Source organism: Theropithecus gelada, chromosome 10 (assembly GCF_003255815.1).
Source record: "Theropithecus gelada isolate Dixy chromosome 10, Tgel_1.0, whole genome shotgun sequence".
Classification (NCBI taxonomy): domain Eukaryota; kingdom Metazoa; phylum Chordata; class Mammalia; order Primates; family Cercopithecidae; genus Theropithecus; species Theropithecus gelada.
In genome coordinates, this window is record NC_037678.1 from 64,237,785 (window position 1) to 64,257,417 (window position 19,633).

Consider the following 19,633-nt stretch of genomic DNA (forward strand, 5'->3'; position numbering starts at 1 on the left):
GAGTAAGTCAAAATTGCCAGTTCAAGCCAGACTGAGGAAAAAAAGGAAAACACTATTTGTCAAGTGATGAGATAGAGCTAAAATCATATTGAAAGGAAAATTCAGTATTAAACACTTACATATTTTTTTCTTTTACAAATTGAATATTTCTTTAACATGGTAATTGTCTTAGTAACATGTACACACACGTTCGTACACTAAGAATGATCGGCCTGGGGGGAAAATATTAAATACGCCTAAGGGGAAAATGAAAAATAAAAAATTAAATAAAAATCCTGTTTTTAATTATTGAAGACAATTATTTCTATTGACTGATTGAAACAGGGTCTCACTCTATCACCCACGCTGAGTGCAGTGGCACAATTATGGCTCATTGTAACCTCTGCCTCCTGGGCTTAAGACATCCTCCCACCTCAGCCTCCCAAGTAGCTGGGACTACAGGTGCATGCCACTATACTCGGGAAATAATTTTTGTATTTTTTGTAGAGACAGGGTTTTGCTATGTTGTCCAGGCTGGTATCGAACTCCTGAGCTCAAGCAATCTACCTGCATTGGCCTCCCAAAGTGCTGGGATTACAGGCATGAGCCACTATGCCCAGCCAAATATTTATAATATCACTTACAAAGCTGTTGCCAAATCTGTCCAAGGAACCAGGGGTTGAAGGGGGAGGAAAAAGTGCTGGGAAAAATTCAACAGTTAAACATGTATTTCTGAAAAGTAAAAGAAAAAGATAAATGAATCAAGCATTCAACCGAGAAAGATAGAAAATGAGCAATAAAATAAATCTAAGAAAAGAAGAACAGAATGAAGGCATGCAGAAATTAATGAATCAGAAAACAAAATAAAAGTAGAATTGATCAATTGAAGGGCTGACCCATAGTGGAAAAAACCACATAGTGGAACAGATTAGGCCACTATCTAGCCTAATCAAGGGGGAAACACACACACACACACACACGCACACACACACAGGCGGAGAAGGCAGGATTAGAAATGAGAATAGAAAAATAAGCATGAGAAGAGAACATCTTAACATGTATTTCTTTGTTTTCATACCTACTCCCACAAATGTTATTTCTTAATTACATTAATAATGCATGGATATATGTGCATAAGAAACAAAAGTCAAGTAAGAAATAATAGAGCAAAAAGCCAAAGTCCTCTGTATTAGTTTGCTAGGACTGCCCTAACAAAATACTTAACAAGAGAAGTGGCTTAAACAAAAGAAATTTATATTCTCAGAGTTCTAGAGACTTGAAGTCTGTGATAGAGATTGGGTTTTTTTCCGGGGCCTCTCCTTGGCTTGTGGATGGCCCCTGTTTTGCTGCCTCTTCACAGGGTTGTACCTCTCTACACAAGTCCCCTGACATCTCTGTGTGTGCCCAGATTTCCTGTTCTTATAAGGACATCATGTCCAGGCACGGTGGCTCATGCCAGTAATCCCAGCACGTTGGTAGGCTGAGGCAGGTGGATCGTTTGAGGTCAGGAGTTCGAGACCAGCCTAGTCAACATGGGGAAATCTCGTCTCTACTAAAAATACAAAAAATAGCTAGGTGTGGTGGTGCGTGCTTGTAATACCAGCTGCTCAGGAGGCTGAGGCACAAGAATCACTTGAACCCCGGAGGCAGAGGTTGCAGGGAACTGAGATTGTATTAGGACCCACCCTAGTGGCCTCATTTTAACTTAATCACCCCTTTAAAGGCCATAACTCCAAATACAATCACATTCGGAGGTACTGGGATTTAGGGATTTGAGATATGAATTTATAATTCAACCCACGACACCCCTTTTCTCCTGTTTCCCCTCAAGTCCCAACCTCTCCCCAGAAGTAACATGATTAATAAGACATGCTTGTGACATTGGTGGGGCAATCAAGCTGAGGCTGGGTAGGTTTAATGTAATTCCTACATATGTCTAGATAGTTTCTGTAAACCCAGCTAAGGAAGAGTTGAATAAAAATGTTCTATCCTCCTGTCTGGACAAATATACCTTCATAATGAGCTGGAAAGCCAGATTTGGATTTAAACTGTCTGGACTCTCCCCCAGTTCCTTGCCAGGATATGGCAGGAAGGCCTCCCTTTCCTTCCCACACCCAGCTCTGTCTGTACCACGATGGCCTCCTTAGGCACCGGTGTATGGAGACTCCAACCTGCACATTCAAATTCCTCCACACCCTCCTCAAACAGCCACCCATTAGTTACCAGTTGGGCCTAGCAGTGGTCACGACAGTGGTGCGCTCCATTCCCAAGAGGACATACCTGAGGTGAGCCCCTCACAGGCCCTGGGAAGGAATTCTAGGGTTCCAGGCACATGAAGCCTGGTCTGGGAGGAGGGTGGTGGCTGCAGACAGGCATATCCCTCTGGCATATCCCCTGTGGGATACGGTGCATCTGGAGGGAACTGGAGCAGGTTCCTCCAAAATCAAAGCCCAAGGCAGGGATCCTTCTGGCTTCAGTCTAAAGATGATACTGCTATCAAGTATTCGTGGGTATCTTTTCAGACCCCTTTACATCAATTTTGTATATGGAAATCAGAGTTATAATTTCAAAATAAGATTTTCTGTTGAAAAATTGATTCTCTGTTTTTCTGAAACGTACTTTCAAAAATTATGTCTTGTGGATCTTTCTGTGTCAGCACATATAGATTCACTTTTTCTTTTTAACTGTTGCATGATATTATACAGCATAAAGATAAAGGGGAGAAAAAAATTATAAAAACATATTTAACACAATTCATGTTAGTCCCCTTGAAAAGTAACTTGATTTAAAACCATAGTAAGCTTAAAAAATACAAATTACCAAAACTGATTCAAGAAGAAATAGAAAACGTGAACAGATCAATAACTATGGAATTAGTTGAGGAAGTCATCCAAGAGGACTTCATAGTTTCTTTCAATAAGGTAATTCCAAAGCTCATCAAAATTCCAGAGCATAGAGAGAAATAAGATAAACTGCCTAGTTATTTTTATGAAGCTACAAATATCCAAACCTGACAAGATAGCAGAAAGAAATTCACAGGCTAATTTCATCTATGAATATTGAAACAAAACTTTTCTATAAAAGATTAATAAACGGAATCCAGTAGTATAGTAAGAGAATAACAAATTATAGTAAGACAGTGAGAGGTTGACATGCAAAAATCAGTCATATTTCTGTAAATTAGCAATGAACAATTGCAAACTGAAATTAATAATGCAGTGCCATTTATAATAGCTCCAAAAGACGCAGCACTTAGGTGTAAATTTAACAAAACATGTACAGCATCTGTGTGCTGAAAACTATGAAGTGCTATGAAATCAAAGACCCGGATCAAAGGAGAGACAATCTGCATTCACAGATTGGATGACTCAACGCAGCAAAGATGATAGTCCTCTCCAAAGTTATTTATATGTTTAATATAATTCCTATCAAAGTTCCAGCAGGAGTTTTTGTAAATATAGACGAGCTGATTCCAAAGTGTACTCTTAAAGAGAAAAGAGCTAGAAATGTTAAAAGAATTTTGGAAATGAAGAATAAAGTTGGAGAAATCACACTACTTGATTTTAAGACTTACTGGATAATAACAACAGCAATGAAGACAGTGGTATTGGAGGAACAGACTCACAAATCCAGGGAAAAGAGTAGAGAGTCCAGAAATAGATCCATACAAGCATGGGCAACTGATTCTTGAAAAAGGTTCGGCCGGGCGCGGTGGCTCAAGCCTGTAATCCCAGCACTTTGGGAGGCCGAGACGGGCGGATCACGAGGTCGGGAGATCGAGACCATCCTGGTTAACACGGTGAAACCCCGTCTCTACTAAAAAATACAAAAAACTAGCCGGGCGAAGTGGCGGGTGCGTGTAGTCCCAGCTACTCGGGAGGCTGAGGCCGGAGAATGGCGTGAACCCGGGAGGCGGAGCTTGCAGTGAGCTGAGATCCGGCCACTGCACTCCAGCCTGGGCGACAGAGCGAGACTCCGTCTCAAAAAAAAAAAAAAAAAAAAAAAAAGAAAAAGGTTCAAAAGCGATTCCATGGAGAAAGAATAGTGCTTCCCAGAAATATTGGTGGCACAATTGGACATCCATAGGCCAAAAAGTAAACCTTCACCCAAACCGAATGCTGTATGCAAAAATTAACTCCAAAGGAATCATAGATCTAAATATAAAATGCGAAACTATAAAACTTTTAGAAGAAAACACAAAAGAAAACCTAGGTCTTGGTAAAGATTTCTTAGATATTACACCAAAAGCACAAGCCATGAAAGGAAAATAATAAGTTGGACTTCATCAAAATTAAAAACTTGTGTTAAGAGAATGAAATGGCAGGCCACAAACTGGGAGAAAACATTTGCCAATTCATGTATCTGACAAAAGACTTGTATCTAGAATGAATATATATATATATATGTACATACATATACACACACACACACAAACACATAACCTCTCTAGACTCAACATTAAGATAATAAATAATCCAACGAGAAAATCTGTAAAAGACCTGATTAGATAATTCACCAAAGATGTTCAACATCATTAGCTCTTAGGATAATGTAGATTAAAGCCACAATGAGATACCATAATTCTCCTGTTAGGATAGCTAAAATTAAAAAAAATATATAATACCAAATGCTGGCAGGCACACCTTTTTGTATAGCCTTGACTGTCAGAACCATGGTAATGTTTCACATGCCCAGTAAACAAATAAATCATCAAAACCAACCAGGATATGTGGGAGAGACCCCAAATGGCATATAAGCTATAGCAAATGAACCTGTGTTACAAATGAATGAGATAATTCCACTGAAGTGTGTGGGTAATAAAACAACTAAGCAACTTTGGAAGACAGCATTTTGACTGTATATTGTAAGGCTAAAGATAAAAAGACTTGCATACAAATATTGTGCTCTGTTTAGTCAATATGTGTCTGTTTGGATTGAACAAAAAGGAAAGCAGATTGTGGATAATTAGAGCCAGGGTTCTCACTGTTGGAAAAAAAGTTAGAAACAAGGAAAGAGCTAGAATGAACCCTGTGTGGTGCTGGATGAGAATCAGAAATATCAGTATGAACCCATGGTTTTGAACATTTATACAGACGCATAAATATAGCAATAAATATGACTGTATGTATATGCTTGTTAGTAATCGTCCTATGTAAAGGTTCTAGTTCTGTCCTCTCAGAAGGCCTAGAGGCAATGGCATCCCAGTAGCAGTGAGCACATCTAGACATCTAGCACCCAGATCTTGGTTTCCAAATACCATTTTCCAATAAAAGGAACTAGAGCTCCTTGGAGATTGCAAGTCTTGAGCAGGGGAAGTAAAAGATGAACCTGGCACACGTACTATGGTGCTAGAGTGCACAAGTGCTCAGAAAATGATGGGGCCTGATATGGTTAGGCTTTGTGTTCCCATTCAAATCTCATCTTGAATTGTAGTCCCCGTAATCCCCATGTGTTAAGGAAAAGACCAGGTGGAGGTACTTGAATCATGGGCACAGTTTCCCCCATGCTGTTATCATGATAGTGAGTGAGTTCTCACAAGATCTGATGGTTTTATAAGGGGCTCTTCCCCTTTTGCTCACACTTCTCCTTCCTGCCGCCTTGTGAAGAGGTGCCTTGCTTCCTCTTTGCCTTCTGCCATAATTGTAAGTTTCCTGAGGCTTCCCAAGCCATACCAAACTGTGAGTCAATTAAACCTCTTTGCTTTATAAATTACCCAGTCTTGGGCAGTTCTTTATAGCAGTATGAAAACAGGCTAATACAGGGACATAGTCAAAGGATGTAGGGGCCATCCTGAAGTCATTTCTAACGACTAAAGCTGGGAGTATTTGAGCAACAAAGTGGATAAAGATTGGATTATAACTGTGTTCTATTTTCTCCCATAACCATTATCATCTCTTAACCTACTATCTAATTAACTTTTGTTCTCATTTATTGCCTGTCTCTTCCCACACTAGGATGTAAGGTTTATAAAGGTGGGAATTTTTGGGGTCTGTTTTGTTTACTGGTAAATCCCAAGCACAATGACAGCACTTGGCATACAGTGCTGGCTCAATAAATATTTATGGAATGAGTGTATTTTCTCTCCCCACCTCCCAAGAGCACATAGATTGGGGAAACCGAATGTTCTAATGGAAACAAAAAGAATTTATCCAGACCATTGGGCACCAAACATCAGCAGCCACTACCATCTGATTTTCGGTTTCAGCACATCTGAGACTCGTACAGGCAGCAGGGAAAGTCCCAAGGGAGCTGAGTCTGGAACATTCCCTCCAGAAAAGGGTTTGGCAACCTGGGAGCCCATCTCCCAGAGAACACTTCTAAAGGTTTTCCTCTCAAAAGAATACTTGAAACAGCTGCAGTTATTTTGGAAACTCAGTGAGAAGCTGACTTTTGCATGGCTAACTTAAATCTTTATTTCAGCTAAAATCCTCCCACTCTTGAGAGGTTGACATTAGGTGCCCCTTTATGGATATGGGAAAGGAAGCATGGATAAGGGAAAGTAAGTGTATTTGTTTTCTTGGGCTGCCATAAAAAATACCACAAACTAGACCAGGCACGGTAGCTGATGCCTGTAATCCCAGCACTTTGGGAGGCTGAGGTAGGAGGGTAGCTTGAGCTCAGGAGTTCGAGACTAGCCTGGGCAACATAAGAAGATGCTATCTCTACAAAACACCAAAAGCTTAGCTGGGTGTGGTGGCACATGCCTGTAGTCCCAGCTACTCAGGAGGCTGAGATTGGAGGATTACTTCAATCCAGGAGGTTGAGGCTGCAGTGAGCCATGATTGCACCACTGCGCTCCAGTCTGCTAGATGACAGAGTGAGACCCTTTCTTAACCACCCCCCATCCCCACAAACTGGGTTACTTAAAACAACAAAAATGGATTGTCTCCCAGTCCTGAAGGCTAGAAATCAGAAATCAAGGTGCCCACAGGCCATTCTCCCTTTGAGGCTCTGGGTGGAATCCTTCATTGCATCTTCCTAGCTTCCAGCAGCCTCACACATCCCTGGAATGGCAGCTGCATCAGTCCAATCTCAGCCTCCAGTATCACATGGCTGTCTTCACATCACCTCCCCTCTGTGTGTAGCTGCGTCTGTGTCCAAATTTTCCCTTTTTATAAGGACACAAGTCATATTGGATTAGAGCCCACCCTAATGATTTCATTTTAATTTGATTACCTCTATCAAGAGCCTATTCCAAATAAGATCACATTTTGAGGTCCTGGAAGTTAAAGCTTCAGCATATCTTTTTTGTTATTTATTTATTTATTTATTTATTTATTTATTTATTTATTGAGATGGAGTCTTGCTCTGTCACCCAGGCTGGAGTGCAGTGGTGCCATCTCGGCTCACTGTAACCTCCGCCTCCCAGGTTTAAGCGATTCTCCTGCCTCAGCCTCCTGAGTAGCTGGCACTACAGGTGCCCACCACCACGCCTGGCTAATTTTTATATTTTTAGAAGAGACAGGGTTTCACCATGTTGACTAGGCTGGTCTCAAACTCCTGACCTCAAGTGATCCACTTGCCTTGGCCTCCCAAAGTGCTGGGATTACAGGTATGAGCCACCCTGCCTGGCCAGCATATCTTTCTTGGGGGTACCACAACTGAATCCAAAGCGAGATGTAACTACAAATATTGGACTGTTAGATTGACAGGGACTATTTCATTTGAAACCACCCCACTTTCTACTTGCTCTCTGCAAGACCTCAACCATGTCCAGGCTCTTCGGAAATGGGAAGTTGTTAAGGAAACTCACCAAAGTGTTAACTACAGTAAAGGTCACCTCAACCTGCCAGGGCCTCCCTTCCCTTTGACCCTTGAGCACCCTGCAAAATGGAGGCCCTCAAGGTCCTCTCTTACTTCCTGCTGCCCTGGGTTTCCACCCTCCTGGATTAACATTTCGTGGCTCATTTACCTCCCAAGTACCTTTCGAAGCCCCAGTGGACAGCTTAGAACCATCATCAGTGAGAACAGGGCAAGATATCCTTTGCGGGCGACTCTGGGATCTGAACAGGAGAAATTAAAGTGAAAGGTGGGGACAGCTGAGCATGCACAGGAGCGCAGCGGCAAGGATCTGGAGATAATTAACAGCCGGCTATAAATTGAAGGAGCTATATGATAAAAGCCTAGGGCAGCCCATAACTTGGGAAAAGATTGGAGCACTAGGTTAAGTGACAAGAGACTTCAAATCAAATCACCAGATACATATTAAGTGCCCGACTCAGTACTGCATTGAGCCGTGGGTGATACAAAAACGTGTAATATCTGTTTCCTGCCTTCAAGGCAATTATAAACTACTTAGGGATGTTAGACATAAAACCAGGAGAAATTAGATAGCAAAATATTTAAATAGCAGTCGAAAATACCACATGATCAGTTGCCAATTGAACTGTGGAGCTGAGTTCTGAACAAGGAGAGATTATTTGGTTATTTATGGTGTTTGATAGGCACATATTTTCTTGCTTAGGGAAAGGAAGAGTTAACTGAACAGGGCAAACTAGAAAGGCTCTGGGAGGGGAAGCAGGGGAGAACCCTGATGTCCAAGGAGTGTGTTACTAATAATAATAGTTTCCATTTGTTGAGCATTTACTGTAGATTAAGCAACTTACAAACCTTAATATACTTACATACATTTAAGTAATTCAACAGTCTCATGGGTTGCTATACTTTCTGTACCAATTAAAACTAACACTAGCTCCTCTTTAATGTTTAAATCCCCAAATCTCAGTGACTGTGACGGGTTTATTGCAGCTTTTGTAAAGCCCAAATGCCAGAGTTGGGGATGGGAGAAGCTCTACTCCATACAATCATTCAGGGACCTAGACTGCTGCTGGAGGCTCTGCCATCTTCAACACATTTATCGCAAGTCACCTTGGGTGTCAACATATCAACATCCAGCTGGCTGATGGGGAGAGGGAGAGGGAGAGGGAGAGAGAGAGAGAGAGAGAGAGCGGGGGATCATACAGGTGGTGTTTATGGATTTGTCAGAACTCAGTCACACGGGCCACAATTAATTGCAAGAGGTGCTGGGAAATGTAGTTCAACCATGTGTCCAGGTGGAAAGAGAAATGGTTTGGTGGACAGCCAGCTAGTAAGACTACTGCACATTTATGACTTTTTTAGATGTGGAAACTTGGGCTCAGAGAGACCCACCAAGGTCACACAGTGAGTAAAGGGAAGTCACATAGGTACAGTTGATAGAGCACAAAATATGTGTGAATGTATTATCTAAAATTACAAACATACCAATAGAGAAACAAAAAATATTATGTTACATAGCATTTTGAGAGAGGAAAGGAAAATGGGGTGACAAGCTAAGTCCTCATGTACTCAGCAAAGTTTTAGAAAATTGGTAAATTAAAAAAATAATGTAGGAACATTATTTGAGATCTTGAGCTATCCATCAAAGGAACTAAAACCAGAAACATTTAAGGAATTAAAAGTGGTACCTCTGAGACCACTGCTTCTTATGTTAAGCCCTTTTGCACATTTGATTTTTTTAAATGTGTGCCTAAATTGCTTTGATATACATTTGTGGTAGGTTGAACAATGGGCTCACCAAAGATGTCCATGTCCTAATTCCCCGAACCTATGAGTACGTTATCTCACATGGTGAGCGGACTTTGCAGGTGTGATTAAGTTAAGGATTTTGAGATGGGGAGATTACTGTGCATTATTTGGGTGGGCTCAGTGCAATCACAAGGGTCCTTATGAGAGAAAAGCAGAAGAATCAGAGTTAAAGAATATATAAGGCCAGAAGTAGAGGTCAGAGAGGAGAGAAGATGCTCTGCTGCTGGTTTTGAAGTTGAGGGAAGTGGCCGCAGGCCAACGAATGTAAGCAGCCTCTAGCAGCTGAACAAAGAAGGGAACAGATTCTCCCCCAGAGCTTCCTGAAGGAATGCAGCCCTCTTGACCTCCAAAACTAAAAGATAATAAGTTCATGTTGTTTAAATTTATTCAGTTTGTGGCTAATTTGTTACAGCAGCAATAGGAAATGAATACATTTAAAAATTCATTTTTAAATTCTATTTAATTTTATTTTTATTTTTATTTTTTGTAGACAGAGTCCCCCTATGCCACCCAGGATGGTCTCAAACTCCTGGCCTCAAGCAATCCTCCCATCTTGGCCTCCCAAAATGCTGAGTGTGAGCCACTGAATTTGGCCAGAGAATTTACTTTTAAGGAGTAGTATTTGCTTGCTTAAAAATATCCAAATAATGTACGATGGTACAAGAAAGAAAATAAAAATTTCCCAGCCTTACCAATGCTTCTTTTCCATTCTCCAGAGGTAACTTCTGTTTCAGTATCTTAGGTAACCTCTTAGTAGTTTCCTGTACACATATAAGCATGCATGCATATGCCTATATCTTTTTAAAGAACATAATACTGTACCTACTGTTCTGAAGCCTACTATTTCCACCTAATAAGTCTTCACATTCTTCTATGTCCGCACACAGAGATGGGCCTCATTCATTCATTCTTTTTAATGGCTGCATAGTATTCCTTTGCATGGTTGTATACCATGATATAACTACCAGTATCCTATTAAGGACCATAGAGGTTTCTTTTATTTTTACTTTGTTATTATTTTGCCATTACAAACAATGCCATAATAAGCAGTTGTACACAATGTAAATCTTGATATATTTGGATGAAAAAAATCTGAAAAATGGTGCTTTGTTTATTGTGAGCCTAAGTAGTCAAAGACACTATAAGGAGTCTTAAAAATACAGACATACTCTTCAGACAGATACTTTTATTTTGAAGTATAACATATACACAGACAAGTATATGGAGAGACAGATGTTCTCAAGGTGAGCTCACCAATGTAGCCAGCACATGGATCAAGAAGCAGAACATTACCAAAACCCCAGGAGCTTCCTCACATCCTTTTCTAGTTACTATCCCCCTCCCCACCTTGAAGTCTGACCACTTGTTGAACTTTTGCTTCCATAAATTAGATTTGCCTTCTTTTGAATTTTGTGTCAATGAAATTATGCCAGGCATCTTTCACTTGGCATCCTGTTTGCAAGATTCACCCATGTGGTGGCGTGTGGTTGTAGTTCATTCATGCTCATTGCTGTTTAGTATTCCATTGTGTGAATGTGCCACCATTTATCCATCTACTGTTGCTGAATGTTTGGGTTATTTCCACTTGGGGCTATTATGAAAACTGCTTTATGAACATACCTGTATGCATCTTTTGTTAAATAGATGTAGGCATTTCTGTTGAGTATATACTGAAAAGTAGAGTTCCTGGGTCATGGGGCTCATCATGCACGTTCAACTTTAGCAGATACATCTTGCCAAACAGTCCTCCAATGGTTGTACCACTTTGCACTCTACTATGCAAATTATAAATATGCTGTGGACTAAGTGTTTATGTTTCAACTCATATGTTTGTAGTGGTGAAGAACTGGATGTCTATCAATGGGGGATAGTTGAAAAAACTGAGAAATAGTCATCCAATGGAACATTATGCAGTGCTTTTTTTTTTTTTTTTTTTTTTTTAAGAGACAAGGTCTCACTATGTTGCCAAGGTTGGACTTGAACACTTGGGCTCAAAAGATCCTCCTGCCTTAGCCTTCTGAGTATCTGAGACTATAGCCAAAATTCACATGTGGAAACCCTCACCCCCTATGTGATGGTATTTGGAGATGTGTCCTTTGGAAGGTAATGAAGTCATGAGGATGGGGCCCTCATGATGGGATTAGTGCCCTTATAAGAAGAGACACAAGAGAACTTGCTTCCTTTCTCTCTGCTCTCTGACATGTAAAGGTACCAGGAGAAGATGGTCACCAGAAAATCAGGAAGATGGCCTTTACCACACACCAGATCTGCCAGCACCTTGATTTTGAACTTCCCAGCCTCTAGAACTATCAGAAATAAATGTTGGTTGTTTAAGCCACCCAGTCTATGGTAATTTGTTATAGCAGCCCAAACTGATGAAGAAACACTCCCACCAACAGGGCACACACTTTCCATTTATTCCATGTTCTTGCCAACATACTTTGATTTTATCTGTGTTTTTCATTTCAGCCATTTGATATTGACTCTTAACATGGCAGTGTGCAGGGGCAGTTCTTAGAGAATTACTTTTTTTTTTTGAGATGGAGTCTTGCTCTGTCGCTCAGGCTGGAATGCAGTGGTGCGATCTCGGTGCGCTGCAACCTCCACCTCCAGGTTGACAGCTACTTTTGATTGAACTGCAGGTCCTAGAAAACTAGCTGTGGGGTGGAAGGGTGGGACTGAAATCTGGGCTTGATGGGATCTGGAGGATGCAGGTGGTAGCTCTGGGCCGAACCTTCCATTCCAAGGTGAGATAGTGAGAACATTCTTTTAAAACCAGCCCACTCGGCCCTGGGATTTCTCTGCTCTGTCTGTACTAATGGCCCCATGAGATCACTTGAGATGGGAGGAAAGCCTTCTCTAAGGGAAAGTAGAGAATTAAGCCCTAGATTCTTTAGTGGCCTCAGGTGGGAAATCGTTTTCTTCTGGCCCATAAAGCAGCCGTCTGTTCTGCTGTGTTTCACTACCAGCGTTCCTCTGCGGGCTGGGAGATGCAGGCCCAGCTGGATGCGCTGTGGGGGAATTTATGCGCCAGACTCCAGGAGAAGTCCCCAGGATGCCTCTACCTTTCCCCTGGCACACCAGCTGGGTGCAGCTCCCTGAATCCAGTTAGTCTGAAGGGGACATCAAGCCTACCGTTAGGGGACAGGCCGGCATCTCAGAAGAGAAGCCTGGACCGGAAACAGGACAATTGGGGATAGTCTTCAAAGTTTTGGAGGCGGACATCCCCTAGGAATGTGAGAATATCTTTTTAAAAATAGCCAGAGGGCAGAAAAAGAGAAGAGGGCCCAGGTTTGAGCCCGAGGGAAGTTCACAGAGCCCTGGGTTCAGGAGCAGAGCGAAGTCGATTAGAAGACAGGAAGCAGCCTTTGGGAGCAAAGTTGGAGGAGTGTGGGGATCAGTCCTGGTGTTATTTTTATTGTGTGAGGAGTCTGAGCTGGGCATGCGTTTTCCTGATGGGGCTTTTTTTTTTTTTTTTTTTTAAAGAGTCAGGGTTTTGCTGTATTGCTCAGACTGGTCTTGAACTCCTGGGCTCAAGTAATCCTTCTGCCTTGGCCTCCCAAAGTGCTGGGAGTTATAGGTGTGAGCCACTGCTCCTGGCCCTGATGGGGAATTTAAATTCTTCAATCACAGCATTCTGATGCCTCTCATTAAATACCAGTCACCCACTAATGTGTCAATGAGGATTTCATTCCTAAAGAAGACACACTAAAGAGGAAAACCTAAGCTCTCTTCCTGCATCTGTGATACAAGATCGGTTCTGAAAGGCGTTTGAAACCCTATTATGTAGATTCTGTTGGCTTCCAAGTTCAAAGTAGCCACCAACAAATTAACTGCTATCACCATCTATTGGGGAGGACTGAGCTGATGACCTTTCTTTCTGGCCCACGATTTCCTCTGTAGATAATTGGTGACTTCTGATCATCTACATTCTACCAATGGATGAAAAACGTTTTCTAAGTTTAAAAGAAACTTTTTTTTTTTTTTTTTTTTTTGAGATGGAATCTCTCTCTGTCACCCAGGCTGGAGTGCAGTGGTGTGACCCTGGCTCACTTCAACCTCCTCCTCCCAGGTTCAAGCAATTCTCCTGCCTCAGCCTCCCACATAGCTGGGATTACAGGTGCCTACCACAATACCTGGCACGTTTTTGAATTTTTTTTTTTTTTTTTTTGAGACGGAGTCTCACTCTGTCACCCAGGCTGGAGTGCAGTGGCCGGATCTCAGCTCACTGCAAGCTCCGCCTCCTGGCTTTACACCATTCTCCTGCCTCAGCCTCCCGAGTAGCTGGGACTACAGGCGCCCACCACCTCGCCCGGCTAGTTTTTTTTTTTTTTTTTTGGTATTTTTTAGTAGAGATGGGGTTTCACCGTGTTAGCCAGGATGGTCTCGATCTCCTGACCTCGTGATCCGCCTGTCTCGGCCTCCCAAAGTGCTGGGATTACAGGCTTGAGCCACTGCGCCCGGCCACATTTTTGAATTTTTAAGTAGAGACAAGGTTTCACCATGTTGGCCAGGCTGGTCTCTAACTCCTGACCTCAGGTGATCCACCCACCTTGGCCTCTCAAAGTGCTGGGATTACAGGTGTGAGCCACCATGCCCAGCCTAAATAAGATTTAAATGAACTTTTCATTTTGGAATAGTTTTAGATTTGCAGAAAAAGATTTAATAGTTTTAGATTTAAAAAACTAAAGCAGACCAGGTGCAGTGGCTCCCAGCACTTTGGGAAGCTAAGGCGTGTGGATTGCTTAAACCTAGGAGTTTGAGACCAGCATGAGCAACATGGTGAAACCCAGTCTCTACAAAGAACGCAAAAACTAGCTAGACATGTGGCAAGCACCTGTGGTCCTAGCTACTTGGGAGGCTGAGGTGGGAGGATTGCTTGAGCCTGGGAGGTGGAAGCTGCAGTGAGCTGTGATCACACTATTGTACTCCAGCCTGGGCGACAGAGCAAGACCTTGTCTCAGTAAATAAACAAAAAATAATTTTCAATTTCTTTACAAAAATTTTTAAAACTAATTTTAGATTTGTAAAGATCATAAAGAGAATTCCCATATATCCTGTCCTCGGTTCCTCTATTGTTAGCATCTTATATTAGTATTAAATTTATTCCAGCTAATGATTGACATATTCTTATTAACTCCACAACTTTATCCACATTTTATTATTTTTCTCCCTAATGTTCTTTTCATTTTCCAGGGTCCCACCCAGGATGCCACACTGAATTTAGTCCTCAAGTCTCCTGAGGCTCCCCTGGGCTGTGCCAGTTTCTCACACTGTCCTTTTTTTGATGACCTCGACAGTTTTGAGGAGAACTTGCCAAGAGTTTTTGTAGAATGCCATTGAATTTGGATTTTTCTGATGTTTTCCACTATGGGTTTTGGGGAGGAAGACCACTGAGTGCCATTCTCATCTCAGCATGTCAAACACACCTACTGTTATGGACTGAATATATGTCTCCTGCTCAAATTCATATGTTGATATCTAAATCCTCAATAGGATAACATCTGGAGGTAGGGCCTGTGGGAGGTAATTAGATCATGAAGGTGGAGCCCTCATGAATAGAATTAGCACTGTTAAAATAAAAACTTTATTTTATTTATTTATTTTTAATTTATTATTATTATTTTTTGAGATGGAGTCTCGCTCTGTCGCCCAGGCTTGAGTGCAATGGCACGATCTCTTCTCATTCTCACTGCAACCTCCGCCTCCTGGGTTCAAGTGATTCTCCTGCCTCAGCCTCCTGAGTAGCTGGGATTACAAATGCACGCCACCATGCCTGACTAACTTTTGTATTTTCAGTAGAGACCAGGATTTGCCACGCTGGCCAGGCTGGTCTCCAACTCCTGACCTCAAGGGATCTGCCCGCCTTGGCCTTCCAAAGTGCTGGGATTACAGGTGTGAGCCACCGCATCCAGCCAAAAGAAAAACTTAAGCTAAATTAAATTTAAAAGAGTTTACTGGAACGAGAACAATTCGCCAATTGGCAGCCTCCTGAACCAGAGCAGGCTCAAGAGAGCCCACCTAGCGCAGCACATGGTGGTAGAAGATTTATGGACAGAAAAAGGAAAGTGATGTATAGAAAACGGAAGTGAGGTACAGAAACAGCCAGATTGGTTACAGCTCTACGTTTGCCTTATTTGAATGGTTTAAACAGTTGGCTACTTTTGATTGGCCAAAACTCGGTGATTGGCACAAGAGTAGGGTATGGTCTGTTTATAACTCCATTTAGGTTATAGTTCACGATGTACAGAGGAATCTTTAGGCTGAACTTCAAAATATGTAAGGCAGCTTTATGCTAACCTGGATTAAACAGTGCCATCAGAAGACAAGACATGACAGAGCTTGCTTCCCTCTCTTTGCTCCCCACCATGTGAAGAGACAGTGGGAAGTCAGCAACCTGCCACACAGAGGAGGGCCCTCGCCGGTCATGCTGGCATCCCAATCCCAGACTTCCAGCCTCTAGAACTGTGAGAACTAGGGTTTACGGTTGAAGTCCCCCAGTCTATGGTAATTCATTAGAGCAGCCTGAACTAAGACGCCTACTATCAACATGACTTATCACTGAGTATCTTAACCTTGATCACCTGGCTAATGTAGTATTTGTCAAGTTTCTTGATAAATTTACTCCCCACCGCCCTTCCATACTCTATTCTTTGGAAGCAAGTCACTAAGTGTAGGCCATACTTAAGGGACAGAGAGTCATCCTCCCCACTTCTTGCAGGGCAGTGTTTACATACATTACTTAGAATTTTTCTATATGGGAAATTTGTGCCTTCTCCCTAAAAGGGGGTTTTTCATTGAGACCCTGATCTAGCAAATGTTGCAAAAATTGGCCACTTGACCTCAACAAGGTGACTGTATTCGTCTGTTTTCACACTGCTATGCAGACACACCCAAGACTGGGTAAGTAGGTTTAATTGACTCACAGTTCCGCATCGCTGGGAAGACCTCAGGAAACTTACAATCATCACGGAAGGACGAGGAGGAGAAAGTTATCTTCTTCACAGGGCAGCAGTAAGAAGTGCTGAGCAAAAGGGGAAAAGCCCCTTATACAACCATCAGATCTCAGCCGGGTGCGGTGGCTCACACCTGTAATACCAGCACTTTGGGAGGCTGAGCCGGGTGGATCACTTGAGGTCACGAGTTCAAGACCAGCCTGATTAACATGGTGAAACCCTGTCTTTACTAAACATACAAACAGCTGGGCATGGTGGCAGATGCCTGTAATCCCAGCTAGTCGGGAGGCCAAGGCAGGAGAATCACTTGAGCCTGGGAGGCAGAGGTTGCAGTGAGCCAAGATTGTGCCACTGGACTCCAGCCTGGGCGACAGAGCAAGACTCCATCTAAAAAAAACAAACAGACAAACAAAAAAACCATCAAATCTCATGAGAACTCACTCACTATTGCAAGAACAGCATGGGGGTAACCACCCCCATGATTCAATTACTTTCCACTGGGTCTCTCCCACAATACTTGGGGATTATGGGAACTACAATTCAGAATGAGATTTGTGTGGGGATACAGCCAAACCATATCAGCGACTGAATAATTTCCTGTCACTATTTGGCTTTTGAGAAATTTCCAGTTTTCTCTCCTGGGCTCCAGACCACGGAAAATTCTGTGGCTGCCCATATGGCTGGGCTCAGTCTTCAGCATCTTCAGAGGTTAAGCTGATATGATGTGACCAAAAGCCCTGCCATGGCTCCCCTTGTTAAACTATCTGTTATGGACCAATGCCCCCAGGTAAACAAAGACACTGTTACCAGGCAAGCATTCCAACGGCTTAGAGATTACCTTCCAGGGGCCAAGGACAAAAGCCATGTCTCTCTTTGAGCAAGGTTAAATTCTTTACTATGTCCTGCTTCACTCCACTGCCATGATACCATATGGACCCCTTCAACATCCCTGTATACCCAGGCACTACCTCAAGAGAAGGGGAAAGTCTGGAAAGAGGAGAAAGTGAGCAAATGACAATTTGCTAAATTAACTGAAGAGTCAGAGTTATGGGATTTGATTTCTGGGCATTTATTCTGCAATGTACCTCCACATGTATGAATTGGCATATGAATACAGGTATTCACTGAAACATTATTTACAAAAGCAAAAGTTTTAAAACAACCTGAGGACCCATAAGTAGGAATTGGTTAAATAAATTGTACCTTTCACCAGGAGATCCTATTCATCTTTAAATAAGAATGAAGAAGTTCTTTTGTACACACACAAATGTGAAATATTATGAAGCTGTGTTAAGTTTTAAAAATCAAATGCAGAAGATCTCTGTGTACTAATAGGGAAATACATTTTAGACTTTTCCTGTGAAAGAAGCAAAGTACATTCGCTGTGCTAGCTCCTGCCAGACTTTCTAATCCCTGGGGCCCAATGCTGTACTTGGTTTTGGTTTTGTTTGTTTTGTTTTCTTCTCCTGCCCTTTCCACACATGCACACTTATTGATTCTAGTTTGCCTAACCCTTTGATACTATACCCCACAGCTCTCATCTTTCCACCTATTCAGACCTGTGGCTGCCCCTGACCTTGTTACCTACATTGCCAGGACTTCTCCATGCTGCCTTCACTTACAGCACAATATGGACTATCCTGGCATGCTAGTGTCTTTTCTTCTAAGCTGCATCTCGGGCTCCTTAGAAAGAAGAAATGCAGGCTGGGCACAGTGGCTCATGCCTGTAATCCCAACACTTTGGGAGACCAAGGCAGGTAGATCACCTGAGGTCAGGAGTTCGAGACTAGCCTGGCCAACATGGCAAAACCCAGTCTCTACTAAAAATACAAAAATTATCTGGGCGTGGTGGTGGGCGCCTGTAATTCCAGCTACTCAGGAGGCTGAGGCTGGAGAATCACTTCAACCAGGGATGCTGAGGTTGCAGTGAGCTGAGATCATGCCATTGCACTCCAGCTTGGGTGACAAGAGAGAAACTCCATCTCAAAAATAAATAAATAAAAAGAAAGAAGAAATGCAGCTGGGAATGGTGGCTCATGCCTGTAATCTCAGCACTTTGGGAGGCTGAGGTCGGTGGATCACTTGAGCTCACAAGTTCGGGGCTTGCCTGGGCAACATGGCAGAACCCTGTCTCTACAACAAATACACACACACACACACAAATAGCTGGGCATGGTGGTGCATGCCTGTAGTCCCACTACTTTGGAGGCTGAGGTGGGAGGATGGCTTGAGTCCGGGTGGTGAAGGTTGTAGTTCACCAAGATTGTGCCACTGCTCTCCAGCCTGGGAGACAGAGCCAGACCTTGTCTCAAAAAAAAAAAAAAGCATGTCTTGAGACTGAATGGGTTCTGAGACCTTACCTGAGATTCTCATTAGAAATATCATGTATTCCATTTTCTAGGCTGTTCCTGCTGCTTAGGCCATTCAGACAGAGCTGTGGTTTTGGTGATGGAAGGAGACCTCAACTGGCTATAGCCTGCCTGCCTTTTCCTCCAGTGATTTAATTCTCTTACCTAAGCCTAGGCCCCAGGCTGGGGATGTAGAAAGTAGGAATGTCAGGAGATGAAAGGATTCTGTTAGAGATGATGAATTGTGCTTAGGTATGGAGACAAATTAAATCAGAGTAGTGGCCTGGAAGACACCGGTGGGGCTAGATGTTCTGATCAGGTTGAGGAGAGGAGAGGGGAAAGCAGTGAAGGGCAGAAGGGAGGAACAGGTTGTAGTCAAGAGGAGGCGCTCCAAGGTGGCATCTTGGTTTTGTGTGAGAATGAGTTCTACACAGCAATGAGACTGTGGTCTCTTGAAAGTTCTTTGACAGTCCGGTTCTTCTGGTCATTGAGATCAGAACCTCCTGTCCCAAGGCCAGTCCTTCTCTACAGGTTGGAGCTGTCCGGGATACTCATATGTTTATGGTCAGATTTCAGGGTGTCAGAACCTGCAATGGGACTCTAGGGCCAGCTGTGTTGTCCTGTACTACCCCATCAAGAAATAACACTGTTGGGGCTCAGAAAACTATATGCCAATACATGGCACATTGATATGCTGAACTGAAAAAGCAGCCTCAATGTCTTCCTCTGATCTTCCCTCACCTCCTTAGCTCTCTGATCCTCTTTCCTGAAGCACCAGCAGGG